At 35.7% G+C, this 14,487-nt stretch overlaps 1 protein-coding gene across 1 annotated transcript in view; it reads left to right on the top strand.

Moving 5' to 3' along the window:
* Positions 1 to 14,487, top strand: part of LOC113232961 (voltage-dependent calcium channel type A subunit alpha-1) — a 329,573-nt gene that overhangs the window by 145,091 nt on the left and 169,995 nt on the right. The gene's annotated exons all lie outside the window — the stretch shown is intronic.

Genomic DNA, 14,487 nt, shown 5'->3' with positions numbered 1-14,487 from the left:
AAGTGTTTCTATTAAAATTCGTGAAGATTATTTCCCCAATTCTTCGGCGTCAATTTTGCACTAGAGTACAAAAACTTCGTTGGCGCTGAATAAATATGAATCCATCACCGGTGACAAAGACAAACGCCTTCTTGAAATTGGTTTACAGTGAGTGTGGCCCTATCGCGAATCAATGCGGTAAGTTACAGTAAGGTCGGCGTTCTAGCTTTCTGATCTAAAAAAATGCTCAATCAGCTGGATTCCTCCGTTGTCATTCTCGATCTTTTGTTATACCTTTACAAAATTCAATGGACAGGAAAAATTGTAAAGGAAATTTAAAGTAACACTTAGAAGGTGATATATTGATCTTATTGTTAATGGGGCGACTGGGCGATAACAAAGACATGGCAATTCTTTACAATTTTACAAAAGTAGCTTCAGACGCTTCGTTTTAAATGATTCTTAAAGCGTAGAGCACAATTTTTCGAGATCGTTCCATAAACTGATTAAAATCGTGCAAGAATGCTCAATATATCAGTGATATCAAGCGATGGGAAAACAAGTCATGTACCTGGTGGTAAGCGGCACGCTTATCTGTGACAGTTGCATTGCCACTCAGATCTTTTAATCGTAAATATCGATATGTGGGGCAATGCCACTGCGCCCGAGAGAAATAAGTTGACGAGTCTCATGTGCATGTAATTTCTCCAGCACTGTTGCCCTTCGAAACTGGAGCGTAGTAATGCTCACATTACAGCTTGGCGGCAGAAATATGTAAGTTGGCAGTATTTCCCTGGACGAACTCTTTCACAAGGAGCTCTATTGCTACTAAAAATATCCATGACAGTTGCAGTGCCACTCAGAGCTTTAAATCGCAAAGATTTTAGGGTCACTGCCACTACGCCCGTCACCCTGTGACATAAGTTGACAAGTCCCATGTACCTGCAATTTCACCAACACTCATAAACACCAATAAAATGTTAGTAAATTGCAACAGTGATACATACCTTATATTATATGACATATTTTAAAAGCAGTAGAGCTTCTTGTTAAAGAGTACATCTAAGAAAAGAAAAACAGAGGGCAGTAGCCACCATATTAATTTCTGCCGCCAAGCCGCAATTACCTGCTGCATTCCAATTTTGAAGGGTATTTGTGGTGATGAGACTGCAGGCACGTGGGACTTGTTAACTTACATATTATTTATATACCTAAAGACATTAATATTATTATTAATATATTATCATTTATGTCGCAAGGTGATAGTCATTGGCAGTGCATTTCAGATCTTTGCGATTTGAAGCTCTTTGTAGCACTGCAACTGGTTTGGGTAGGCGTGTCGCATATCAGCAGGTGTACGACTTTTTCATCCTGTCACTCGGTATCATGTCAAAAACTGCAAGTAAGACAAGAACAGATCTTTAATACCCTATAACAAACTCCAGTCTATTATAAAAATGGAATTGTTGAGTCAGAGTACATTGTCTATCAAAAGACGTAAGCAATTTTCTACAGAATTATAAATAATGATCTACACTACAATGATCACAACTACAAATCAGAAAACTTTAGGATTTAGGAATTACGAAAAGAAATCACAAATGACGCTCTCTTGCTATCATAATACCACATCTCCTAATTTACCAATTTTCAGGAGTTTTTAATATCCTACGAACGAAATTAGTCGATACCGTTTTTATGCTTAAATAGGAGAGTTTTAAAAGTGAAGAAAAAGGAAGAGAAACAGATAAAAGAAAAAGAGAAAGAGAGTAGCCTCCATGTGGCGACGTGATCGTAGGAGCTCTAATAGCATCCTTGGCAATGTGGAAATAATTTTGTTTGTCCCATTCGGACCCATTGGATTCATCTACATATTGGAGGAGTGGGATAAAATTGAGTTGTATTTGTAATAATTGTGTATTTTTGTGTTTTGTATTGTGTAGTTCAATTTTCGATTTTAATTTTTTTCTAAATTACACTACATGCTAATTTAATTAATTTTATTTGATGTTGATTTATTTTCTTTGAGATTATTTTTAAATAATGTACTGTATGAATGTATAAATTTTTATTTTAATACGGATGTAATTAATAATCAAAAATAAATGGAAATGGTTTGATGTGATTTGATTAAAATTTCACATGATTATGCGTAATTTATTTAAACTATTTATTATTTTTATGACTTTCATGTGGTAAAAGCACTTTTGACATAAAAGTACATAGTTATGATTTAACAAAAAAGAATTTTAAATCGCACGTCTGTAATATTTTCTAAATGCACGTTAGACGGTTTACCTTTTTAGCGTCATGCTAATTATCGTTGTATAGTAAGAAATCTGACAAGCGAATCAAGAAATATTGAAGTGTGGGAGTACATGTGTTACAAGAGCTGTAATCGTAAAGTCCCAACCGTTGTCACATCAGTTCGTGCCGTTACTTTGACAAGGGTCACTATGACTTTCGTCTTGTGACTTCAGTCCATTCTCTTTAGTGTTGTCATGATGAATACACTCTTATTATTAACAATTTAGAAATTGATATACAGAACAATAAGTTCAAGCGTCGAATTTGATATAAAAGAGATTTAATTAAATTTTTATTGAATTGATATTCAATTACTTTTTGTGACTCCACTAGTTTTTTCAACGACTTTTTAGTCGTTGAAAAACCAAATACAAAGACACGAAGCAAGCACATAGAAGAATTCGTGAGGTCCGTTGGTTCGTTCCGTGGCTTAGTTGGTATAGCGTCTGGCACGGTATGCAAGAAGACGTCGGTTCGAATCCGATCGGGTCGAAGGAATTTTTTCTGAGAGTTCGATCTTTGTATTAATAATTATAACAAACTAGTGGAGTAATTTCACAAAAAATAATTGAATATCAATTCAATAAAAATTTAATTAATACAGTGAATAGCGACATCTCTCGCCAGGACTGGTAGCTGTAAAGGTACCTAACTGGGTGATAAATCTGTCACTAAAAAGCCGTTGAAAAACCAAATACAAAGACACGACGTAAGCACATAGAAGAATTCGTGAGGTCCGTTGGTTCGTTCCATGGCTTAGTTGGTATAGCGTCTGGCACGGTATGCAAGAAGACGTCGGTTCGAATCCGACCGGATCGAAGGAATTTTTTCTGAGTGTTTGATCTTTGTATTAATAATTATAATAAAAGAGATTTGTCAAAACAATAAATATGATTGTTCTTTTAAAAGCATTTTTTTATGATTCTTAGTGACGCGACGAACAAGTCGCGCGCCTGGTAAGCAATTACCTTGTCAATAACAATTGCAGTGGCACTCAGAAGGTTTAAGGGGCGCCGACATTACGCCATGACCCTGACACGTCCCATGTGCCTGTAAATTCACTAGCACCAACACACCTTTACCTTTACCCTTAAACACCTTTACCCTTCAAAACCGGAACTAAAGTAAAATAAGAGTGACACAACTGACATCAATGTTCAAACTTAGCGTTCCCCATCGATACTCCCGTAAACAGATCGTTGCTCTTCTATTACCAACACACAGGAGAACTAAATTGGCTCTCACTCACCGGTCTGCCGTCTGTCCAGACCACACAACGCGTATAGTGCAACACTAATTGTCAAAATTTATAGTACATTTAACACTTACATTCTAATTATCATTTTATTCGTCACGTTCAGTTTGTTCTTTTTTCTTTATTATATTATACACTAATAATGCAATATTAATTCTGTTCAATTTAATGCAAGCTATGGTTCATCTTTAAATAGTTGTGCATCTAAATAAACATCCTTACCAATTTAAAATGTACATGTATCGATGTAACAACTGCTGATGAACTTCAATAAATAAATAAATAAGAGAAGTTAAGGAAGAAGAAGAGAGAACTTTGTACAAAGTAACGATGCGACTAGTGTGTGTGCGTGACCGCCGCGCGCCGTGTTCGGGACGCACACATTCGCATAATAATGAAAGGCGCGTTGGGACGACCAGTGTTATGCAACGCAAATGCATCGCGAGATTATGCAAACACTGTATATACATTCGTCCGTATAACTCTGCGCACGCGGTGATCTACTTTAGCCACGTGCCGCATTATAATTTAAATACGTAATTCACACTGTGTTTGACGTAGTACGTTACCAATTGTCCACGATACACTACATCAAGGAATGATTTGCCACCATAACACCTGTATTTTATACCAATATACTTTTACCATTTTCTTTGCAAGTCTCTCTCTGCGTACTACCACTACAATCCATGTGTGGAGTAAGGTGGCCCATACAAATTTGGTCCTTTGGTGGTCTATTCACACAAATATAAGCAGCCCTGCTACGTTTGTATGGAGTTACAATACTTGTTTTATTGTACAATGCCGGAACGAAATAATGCTCACATTACTGTTTAGCGGGATAATTAGATAACGTGAACCACCTTGAATATGCAATTGTAAGTGTAACTACCCGACTGTTTGCTCTGTGCCTATCTTTAATTAACAGCCATTTGTAACGACGTACAGTAAATAGAAATTGATTACTTACATATTTAACACTATTAATTTATCACCAAATTTCGCACGCCCTTTGCTAGCTTCGTTGAATAATACTACAATCGATTGCTTGTAATTAACAAAATGACATTACTTAGTGCTTGTTCTCTAAAACACTATAATAAAAACAAACACACACACACACACACACACACACACAGTGAAAGAGAGAGAGAGAAAGAGAGAGAGAGAGAGACACGCCCACACACACGTACACACACATAAGCAATCATAATTACAAAAAACACGTACACACAGCTACACACGACTGTTTTAAAATTTAAATACTAGTTTCCCTTAATTATTTTTGTTTATAGTATAGTTTAAAATTCTTACATTATACATAGGGCGCACTATAAGTTTCCGGAACAGGCCACTTACATAAACAATATTGAAAAAGTAATTACAACATTTGAAAATGGAACTCTTTGGTTGTAAAATACAGTTTGTTTCATCTGACTGTCACTTATTTTAGTGTTTAGAAATTGGTTGTCTACATCACCATGGATTTAAGTCGTGAAAATTTTCGTAGTATGATTTTCTACAACTTTAAGTGTAATGTGACAGCTTAGCGGAGCTTCGCTCAGCTTCAAACTGTTGTTTGTTGTTTGTTGGCAATAAAGCACGACGACTATATATTGCTGGTTTGCAGAATTCAAACGCGGTCCTGTGAATCTCAGTTGACGAATTTCGTGTTCACTGCTGTGAACAACAAAAACATCGGTGCTGTGCACCGTATGATCAAACCAGACAGGCATGTGATATACCATGGGATTCGGGCATCTTTATCATAGGCATGAGCCAAATACAATCATTAATTACTACACAAACATTTGGGTGTGAAAAAGCTGTGCTCTCGGTGGATCCCACACAATTTGACTGAGGCTCAAAAAACGGATCGCGTCACTTGGTGCAATGCCATGCTTACCAGATTCAACAAAGGGTCGTCAAATTTGGTGTGGGATATAGTAACAAGTGACGAAACATGGATTTATAGTTACGATCCCAAAACAAAGCAGCAATCGAGCGTATGGGTCTTTCGAGATGAGCCGAAACCAACCAAAGTGGCGCGGGTGCAAAGTGCCTCTAAGCGGATGATTGCTTCTTTTTTTAATAAAACTGGACACGTGGCTGCTGTTGCTTTGTAGAATCGTCGTACCATGAATAGTGATTGGTACACGACCATTTGTTTGCCGGAAGTTATTGATAAACTCCTTAAAAATAACCGTAAATGCCGTATCATCTTGCAACACGATAATGTCAGTTCTCACACGGCCAGACAGACAAATGAATTTTTGAAGATGAACAAAGTTGACCTTATGACTTACATCCCGCGTACAGTCCCGACCTGGTACCTTGTAACTTTTATTTATTTAAAAAAAATTAAGAATCAGTTAGGCGGTCAACGATTTTCATCACCTGAAGAGGCTGTCAAAGAGTAAAAAAAAATATGTTTCGTAAATGTGGCATAAATGTTTTCAAAATTGGTTCATTCGTATGAAAAAGTGCATTAACGCTAACGGAGAATATTTTGAGAAACAATAAATTCATTTCTGACCATTTATAGTATTTTTTTCTTATTTATGCCGGAAACTTGTAGCTCTACTTCTGTTCCTAAATTATCTTACTTGTTTTGATATTGGTCCTATCTACCGACCCGAGAGGTAGGGATTTCCGGGGAGACGACGGCCTCAGTCCAGAGTACGGCGGGCGTCTGGACGAAGCCCTCTACCAGTGATACGCCTTCACGTGCGTTTGGTGGACCCGGACTTAGGTATGGACTCGCAGTGTCCTGCGCTAGCCCGGAGAACTAGTAGAGGATGAGCTAGATATCCTCCGGTCCCTCCAGCCGCTTAGGTTATTAGGAACTGGAGAAATGCCGTTTTACGTCGTCGGGAAGTGAGCGTGCCTTACAGTTCAGTTATTTGTGCAATACGCAACGGTGTCTACAGCTCCGGTACCTGTAGGCACGCTCACTTTCCGTCCCTGTACGTGCAGCCTCCCTATTTTCCCGAGGCCCTAGCCTCTTGAGAACAGTTACTCTTATTTACTACAAAAGACTATAGACAGTAGGTATTATTATACGTATTTTTAGCTCGATAGATTCCAGATATGAAATAACTTTTCCTCATTATCGAAAAGTGGAAACTCCCATAACAAGTAAGCGAGATTCTATTTAAACTCCGGGTACCCAAAATGCCTTTCAGAGCAAAATATTGAAATATACGGCGTCAATTCAAACAGGCGGGTAAAACGATCTTTTTATTATGTATATAAATTCAATTCGCCAAAATGGATTAACTTAATACGAAGCAGGAGGTTGCTCTCTTGCTTGTTTCGATTTTATCGTCGCTCATCATATTGGGTTATTGATTTATTTTTTATTTAACATTAGATTTTAGAATCCCTAATGAAATGCAGGTGTACTTATTTATCCGGCAGGTAGATTGGTAATTAGATTTAACTGGATGCTGATAAGCAGTGATGTGTCAACCAACTTTTTTTCTATATTATTATTATTTACAATCAGTCGTCAGACTATAATCAAGTTTTTGAGTGATTTTTGGCATTTCAGAGAGAGGAAGCCACTGGCGTCAGCCTCTTTTAGTCATCGAACACGTGCTATCGTTTCAGTCTCTTGATGTTGCCACATGTTCTTTTTGACTTTTTAAAGGCACTGGATGTTTGATTTGGAGGCAGTGGTCCATAATTAAATGCCATGGAGCCATATCGGCTTCAATATGGCACAGTACACCATGAGCTTGTTACTAAGAGACAGTACGGACTGCCTACTCAGAAGCCATAACAAGTTTCTGAATCTGTTATTGAGCTCGTCTCGTTTGTGCTTTATATGTACCTTCCAAGTCAGGCGGTGGTCAAGGTTGAAACCCAGGTACTTGACGCATGAGGTTTTAGGTAGGCTATGTACTTCAAGTTTCACAGGTGGACTGTCGCCTCTTCTCAGGGCAAAGGTAATATGTATGTCAACCAACATGATCCTAGTTTTGCAAAAATAGTTCCTAAAGATATTTTCCTTTTTAACCGACTTAAAAAAAAAAGAGGAGGTTCTCAATTCGACTGTATGTTTTTTTTGTGTGTATGTTACGCGATAACTCCGGTATTTGTGAACCGATTTGCATGATTCCTTTTTCGTTGGAAAGAGGGTACCTCCATAGTGGTCCCATTTAATTTTGAAGAAAATCATCCGACTTTAAGGCAATCCAATTAATGGTCGAGCAATTATTTTAATGGTTGATTTTGCTATTCTCCAATTCAAGGCGTTTTCTCTCAATATGCTTTGAGTAGTGAGAACCGATTTCTATTATCTTCTGTGTCAAGTCCCGTATAGTGGCGAACTAGGGGTTGAATCCGGGTTTGCACATTTTCCGATAGCCGATTTCAATAAAACTTGGTATTATATGTAATTCCACGTACTTTTGAGGGTGTTTTTTTAGTACTCTGTACTGAGATTATTTTAGATACTTTGTTCTAAAATTTACTTATAAAATGTAAACTTTTGCTGTTGTCATCTCAGGAATGATGAATTGTTCTGATTTATTCCTACAACTACCCAACAACAACATCAACATGCACAGCAGCAAAAGTTTTCATTTTATAAGTTAATTTTGGAATAAACTATTTAAAATAACGAGAAAATGTTTACATGCCATTTTCTCAAAACTATGATCATGTTGGTGGACACGTAATATTTAGTAATATATATATGTTATATTATAATTGTTGGATATTAATAAGCAACAGCTTATCTATGTATGATACACCTTGGTGTAATAAGGCTACATCTGCAATATGACGACTTTTCATAATTTTTCAAGATTTCACAAATTTTTCAATGCTTATATAAGAGAATTATAAATTTTCACAATTATAAATAATGGCATTATTACAATAAGAGCACAATATCTATTGTAGTTGATTGTTCCATGTTGATCGACATTCACCCACATGAAATGGATGAAATCACCACTGCACAAATATACTGTAGAGATTGGGGCGTGCTTTCAGACGCTTCTGAGAAGATTCTCAGATCGCTGTTTTGAAGTTGTGGCGCAATCGAAATGTACCTAGTATGACTTCGTGACTTCGTCGCCTAAGACGGGAAAAACAAAGTCAGTTATTTGAAAGTAAACGCTGCTAACTTTAGCAAAATTATCATCATCAGCACGTGCACACACACAAACACATACATAAACACACACAAACACACACAAACACTCACACACACATACACACACGCACGCACTTTGATGCCTTAGCCTTGTTTTGCCATCTAATGTCTTAATTTTTATCCTTTTGTTATATTCCTGTGAACTATTGCAACATTTAGAATAGTCCTGCCAGGCTACCGTGGCCCTCAATTTATTTTTAGTAGCAGTAGAGTTCCAGGTGAAAGAGTTCGTTCAGGGAAGTACTGCCACCTTACCTATTTCTGCCGCCAAGTAATAATGTGAGCATTACTGCGTTCCGGTTTTGAAAGGTAAGGGTGCTGGTGAAATAACAGGCACATGGGACTTGTCAATTTATATCTCAGGATGACTGGGCAATTGCAGTGCCCCTCAGATCTTTGTGATTTAAAGCGCACGACGAAAAAGAAGACCGGCCGACATACCTAAGCGTCAACCTCAGGCCGCAAATTCGGAACGATGGTGCGTTCAAGGTTTGCGCGAACATTGTGACTTGCGTTGGATGTATCTAACACAAGATATAACGCCCCGCTGAACGCACCACTGTTTAGAATTTGCGGCCTTAGAGGAGCGGCGGTGGGCTGTATAATGGGCTCATGTTGCTGATGATGTAGATAGTAAATCATATTTAACGATGTAGTACTACTAACTTTATATCCTTTATCAATTATCTATAATGAATTAATATCATCAGAATCTGGTGGTCTCATTGATATTTTTAACAACAACATCTACTGATTTCGTACCAGTATTCAGAATCACGTCGCTTCGTCTTCTCGTTAGTCATCATTTGTATTTTTATTTCCACTAGTTTTGAAGCTGTCATATATTATTTAATTTTTATTCATATGCACATGTTAAAGAAACTGTATGCTTGATTCTTAATATTAATGCTGATAATCATGCTGTATGTACGTACATATGTTACGTTTACATCCTAGATTAAACAACAAATTATAACATTTATTGGAGTACCATTGAGCGTACACTGTTTTGTGCAGCAAATAAATAAATAAATTGTTTAAATAGGAATGGTTTTCATTTCACAAGATATCGTGCGAGATTACAACTGGAATTTGCATGTTTGTTTGCCTTAGAGTGTCCCAGTTTTGTGAAAGAAGTGAGAAAAAGAATGGCGCTCCAAATCAACAAGAACGGTTGCCTGAAGGCAGTACTGAATTAGATGTGTGTTTCAACGCGTATAAGAAAGAAACGACGGCAGCTTTTAACCATGACATTATAATTACATAGGCGTATTATTTGTAAATAGTACAGAGTAATAAAAAACTGACCTCAAAATTGCATGAAATTACACCTATTTGCCAAGTTTGATAGAAATCGGTTACCGGAAATTGTGCGAAACCGGATTATTCCCCTAGTTTGACACCCTTAGAGCTGGAATATTTTCTTCAAATTGAAATGGGGCCACTATGAGGGACTCTTTCCAACAAAAAAGAATCATCAAAATCAGTTCACAAATGGAGTTCATAACATACATACAAGAAATAACAATTTTTTTTATAATATCAAGTGACGGGACGAACAAGTCGTACACCAGCACCCTTACCCTTCAAAACCGGAACGCAGTACTGCTCACATTACGGCTTGCTGGCAGAAATAGGTAAGGTGGCAGTACTTCCCTGGACGAACTCTTTCACAAGGAGCTCTACTGCTTCTATTTAATGTATACAATAATACAGTCGAATTAAGCACTTCCTCTTTTTTCGAAGTCGGTTAAAAATACTATTTAGCGGAGACTGGTGTGTGGTCTGCTTGTAACAACATTGTTACCTTCGTAATTTCGCACCCTTAGTGTAATAAGGGTACATTTACAAAATGGCAACTTTTCGGGAGAGAGTTTTAAAGAGTGTACGAACGAAATTAGTCATAGCTTTTTTATGTTTTTTTTATTCGGAACAAGAACAGCTACGAATAATGATTTATAACGAATATTCTTAGGTACAGCTAGTTAGCCTTAATTACAGTTGTCTCGTTCTCATTTTCAAATATCTAAATGATGGTAAATTAAACTAACTAAAAGAAAAAAGTAAACACAAAAGTACCTATTTCATGAAGCACAGCAAAAAGAGTAAAGCGATGTGAAGTGTGCAATCCTGACTTACAAAAAAGTGCATTAAAATAAATATAAATAAATACAAAACAAGAAAAATAAACAAATTCTTGTAAATATAATTTACATTTCTAAGTTTCAATGTTATTAATTTGGTATCAAAGGCAAAGACGTTTTTATAAAACAAAAGCATTTTTATATACTTATTAATATAATCATGAAACTTTTATAAACAAGTGTTTCTTTTAAAAAACAGAGTAAATTTCTTAACGCATTTCATCCTTTCGTTCAGAAAGATTCAACTCTTTTTTTTTCGAAACACAGTGCAAACTACACAAATCCTTTTAACAACTTCACAGTAATCTCCGCGCTTTCAGCAAAGTACTGCAGCGGGTATTTAATTCTACTCTAAGTCCCGAAGGCGTGATATCACCATAGAATTACCCATAAAGCGAGTAAGTAGTAGTAGGACAACTGTGGTTGTTCTTAGAGCCAAACTAATTTTGCGTATTTATCATCCTGTTGAAATTAAGCCTTATCTGTGGTGTTATAAAATACCTGTACGTTCTATGCAGCTCACTAAAGGTTTGGGTCACGGAATGCCGAGCCTTTTTTATTATTGTGGTAATATTATAAAATGTAATTATTACATATCGAGATCTTAGGTTTGTACACGATTTTTGTGATTTGGATATAACGTACACACAGAGACAACCACAAATTACACCCAAACTCTGAGGTAAATAAATATAGGCCATAAAAAATTTCTCCAAACCCGGGAATCGAGTGCCTTTGCGTGGTAAGCAGTAATATATAGATTATTATAATAGATATACAGGGTTAAAAATAATTGTTTATTTTAGTCCCTAGACCATAGTAGAAAAAAACAATTCGTAATTTTATAACGTCATATAACTTTTAGAAAAAAACTAAAATAGTATAATAAAACCAAATAATTGAAAAGTCACACATAATGTAAATATAATGCATAAAATAAGAAATTTATATAAATAGGTTTGTGCAGTTATGCTCTACCTTACCAATTTGGAGCCAGCGTTTGTACATCGACGCGACGTGGCAGTCAGGCGAACAAACAACTCTCTAAAAACGGATTGAACCATCTAAAATTGCATTAGTATTTTCTGCTTTAGGTTCCAAACCTGTAAAGAGCCGGAAAGTAAGGTTTGTTTGAAAACGTACGTGGTTTTAAATCCGAAAAAAGTCTTTTTATCATCAATGTAATTAGGCCATCGTTATCCTTACTATCATATTTTGAAATCATGCAAGATCTCAGGATCTTACAATCTGTTTATGTTTTCCGAAAATTACAATTTAGGGTTTCTCAAGGCTAACGTAAATAGGCATTTTTTACGATGATAACTATCATCAGCGGCTACATAGTCGCTTAACATCAGGTGAGATTGTAACCAAGCATTTGTCTATTTTATAAAATTAATATCTTAATTTATTAAATTAATAAACCCTTTCGATTTATCAAATACATTCGCAATATAAAACATACATTCTTAATTTATCAAATACGTTATTAATTAACCGATTTAAAAAAAGAGGAAGAGGTTCTCAATTCGGCTATATTTTTTTTGTATGTATGTTACGCGCTCTCGGTATTTGTGAACCGATTGCGAAGATTCTTTTTTTTTGTTGGAAAGAGGGTACGTCAGTATTGGTGCCATTTAAATTTGAAGAGAATATTCCACCTCAGAGGGTTGAATCCAGTTTTGCGCTCTTTCCGGTAACCGATTTCAATAAAACTTGGCAAATGGATGTAATTCCACGAACTTTTCAGGTCGGTTTTTGATATAAAAAGTTACAATTGCGTTACATAATTTATCTTAGTTACTTTTTTAATATATTTATATGCTCGTATACGAGTAGTATTTATTTATTAATAAGTTTTGTGTTTAGAGGTATTGTATCACATATTAAATCATAAAACGTGTTTGTACTGTGATGTAATTCTTTCACGGAACAAATTTTTTTCGTTCTTTTTATTTAATAATAACATTTTTTTGCTTGTGTTGCATAAGAATTAAATGATAAACTGTGTCGAGCCAGTTGAAAAATTACGTTCAATTCAATTGAGTGTAATTTTTCAAGCGACGCTTCTGCGAATGAAACAGAACAGAAAATTCCATTGTTTTGTAGCGAAAGTACCATTTATCGCTCACGTCCAGTCGCAGGCATACATTTGTGAACTATGGATTTATTCTACCGCAATCCTGTGATAATATAGCGAGTTTGCCAGAGGACTATGGTATTTAGGAACAACATGAAATGAGCTTTTCATATCACATGAATTGATTCGAGGCTTGGTTTTACTATATGTTTGAAAAATTCTTTTTTTTATGTGACAAAATGGGCTTCATATGTACAGGAATTTCCAATAGGGAAAATTCATGCACTAGCGAGATTACGTGGTTTAGGTCAAATTTGCCGAAACTTTTTGACATAATTACACTATCTCATTAATGACGCGTGTTACGGTATTCGTTAGATCTCCAGCAGTTTATGGTTTCTTCTCATATAGTTATGAAGTGGCGTTAAACACATGAATCTTGAGATAAATAACCTGTTGAGTTTCTCTTTCAATAAATCGACTGTACTCTGGTGGTATGACAGGTGATGTTGTCTTGTTGAAGCCATTTGTCAAGCAGATCAATTTCTTTCATTTTTGTCTTGAAATAATCCGAATTATACGCTGGTAACGATCACCATTCAAAATTATAGCAACCTCCGCCTCATTCTCTAGAAAATAAGAACCAATTATGCGCTCTTATCCCAAAATGCAAACCAAACAGTCAGAATGTAGCTGTTGAAATAAAGTTGCTGTGAAACCCAATCTGCAAAATTTCCCGCTGGGAATGATCACCTTCAGTTGTATGTATCATTGTATTTTGTAAGAATGTAGATCCGTCTTGTTTGCCAAATTCCTCTAATTCAAGTCTGAGAAAGGAACACTTTTTCAAAACGTAGTTGAATTGAAAAGTTCGTGGTTTTGCTCACACTTTCAGTCACCAATTCAATATTTATGGAGATGCCATTGCTCAATAATGGGCTCAAATTGTATTCACTGTTTTTTTATGATACCAAGTGAATTCTGCACCAATAAATGTACTTGCATGACTGCCATCAGCAGGCAGATTCCTTATCACTATCGACAAAAGTATTTATTTATTTGCATGCACAATTTAAAAGTTGAACACAATGGATGTGTTTTACAAAATTAATAAAAAACAACGAATCTGAACTAGCTTTACATTTAAATGTGTAAATGCTCATTAAAAGTATTTTAAAATATCTAAATTACAACACATGAATATGAAAATAAAGCATTATACATAAATTTTATTAGATTACTATGTCAAGCCAATGATTTGCAAATTATGAAACACTCAACCGTACCTTTTTTTTAATTACTGAGATACTAACCAAGGTCTAACCCCCGTGTTTGAAATAACAAATAATTCGTACCCTTTTATAATACACTTTCCTTTTCAGGTGGCTTTCAGGTTAAATTTCCTTCAATATTCTATTTGCCGTATTTGACGCTAGTACCAATTTAAGGTTAATTAAATTAAATTAATAAAACCTTGTTAATAAGATAAGAGGTAAATGAAATTTGCCTGAATTCAACCATATTACATTTTTCTTTTCTTAATATTTTTAGTTGG

The sequence above is a fragment of the Hyposmocoma kahamanoa genome, unplaced genomic scaffold (genome assembly GCF_003589595.1).
Source record: "Hyposmocoma kahamanoa isolate Upper Pololo Valley unplaced genomic scaffold, ASM358959v1 78, whole genome shotgun sequence".
In the NCBI taxonomy this organism is placed as follows: domain Eukaryota; kingdom Metazoa; phylum Arthropoda; class Insecta; order Lepidoptera; family Cosmopterigidae; genus Hyposmocoma; species Hyposmocoma kahamanoa.
This window is presented reverse-complemented; position numbering and strand designations above follow the sequence as displayed.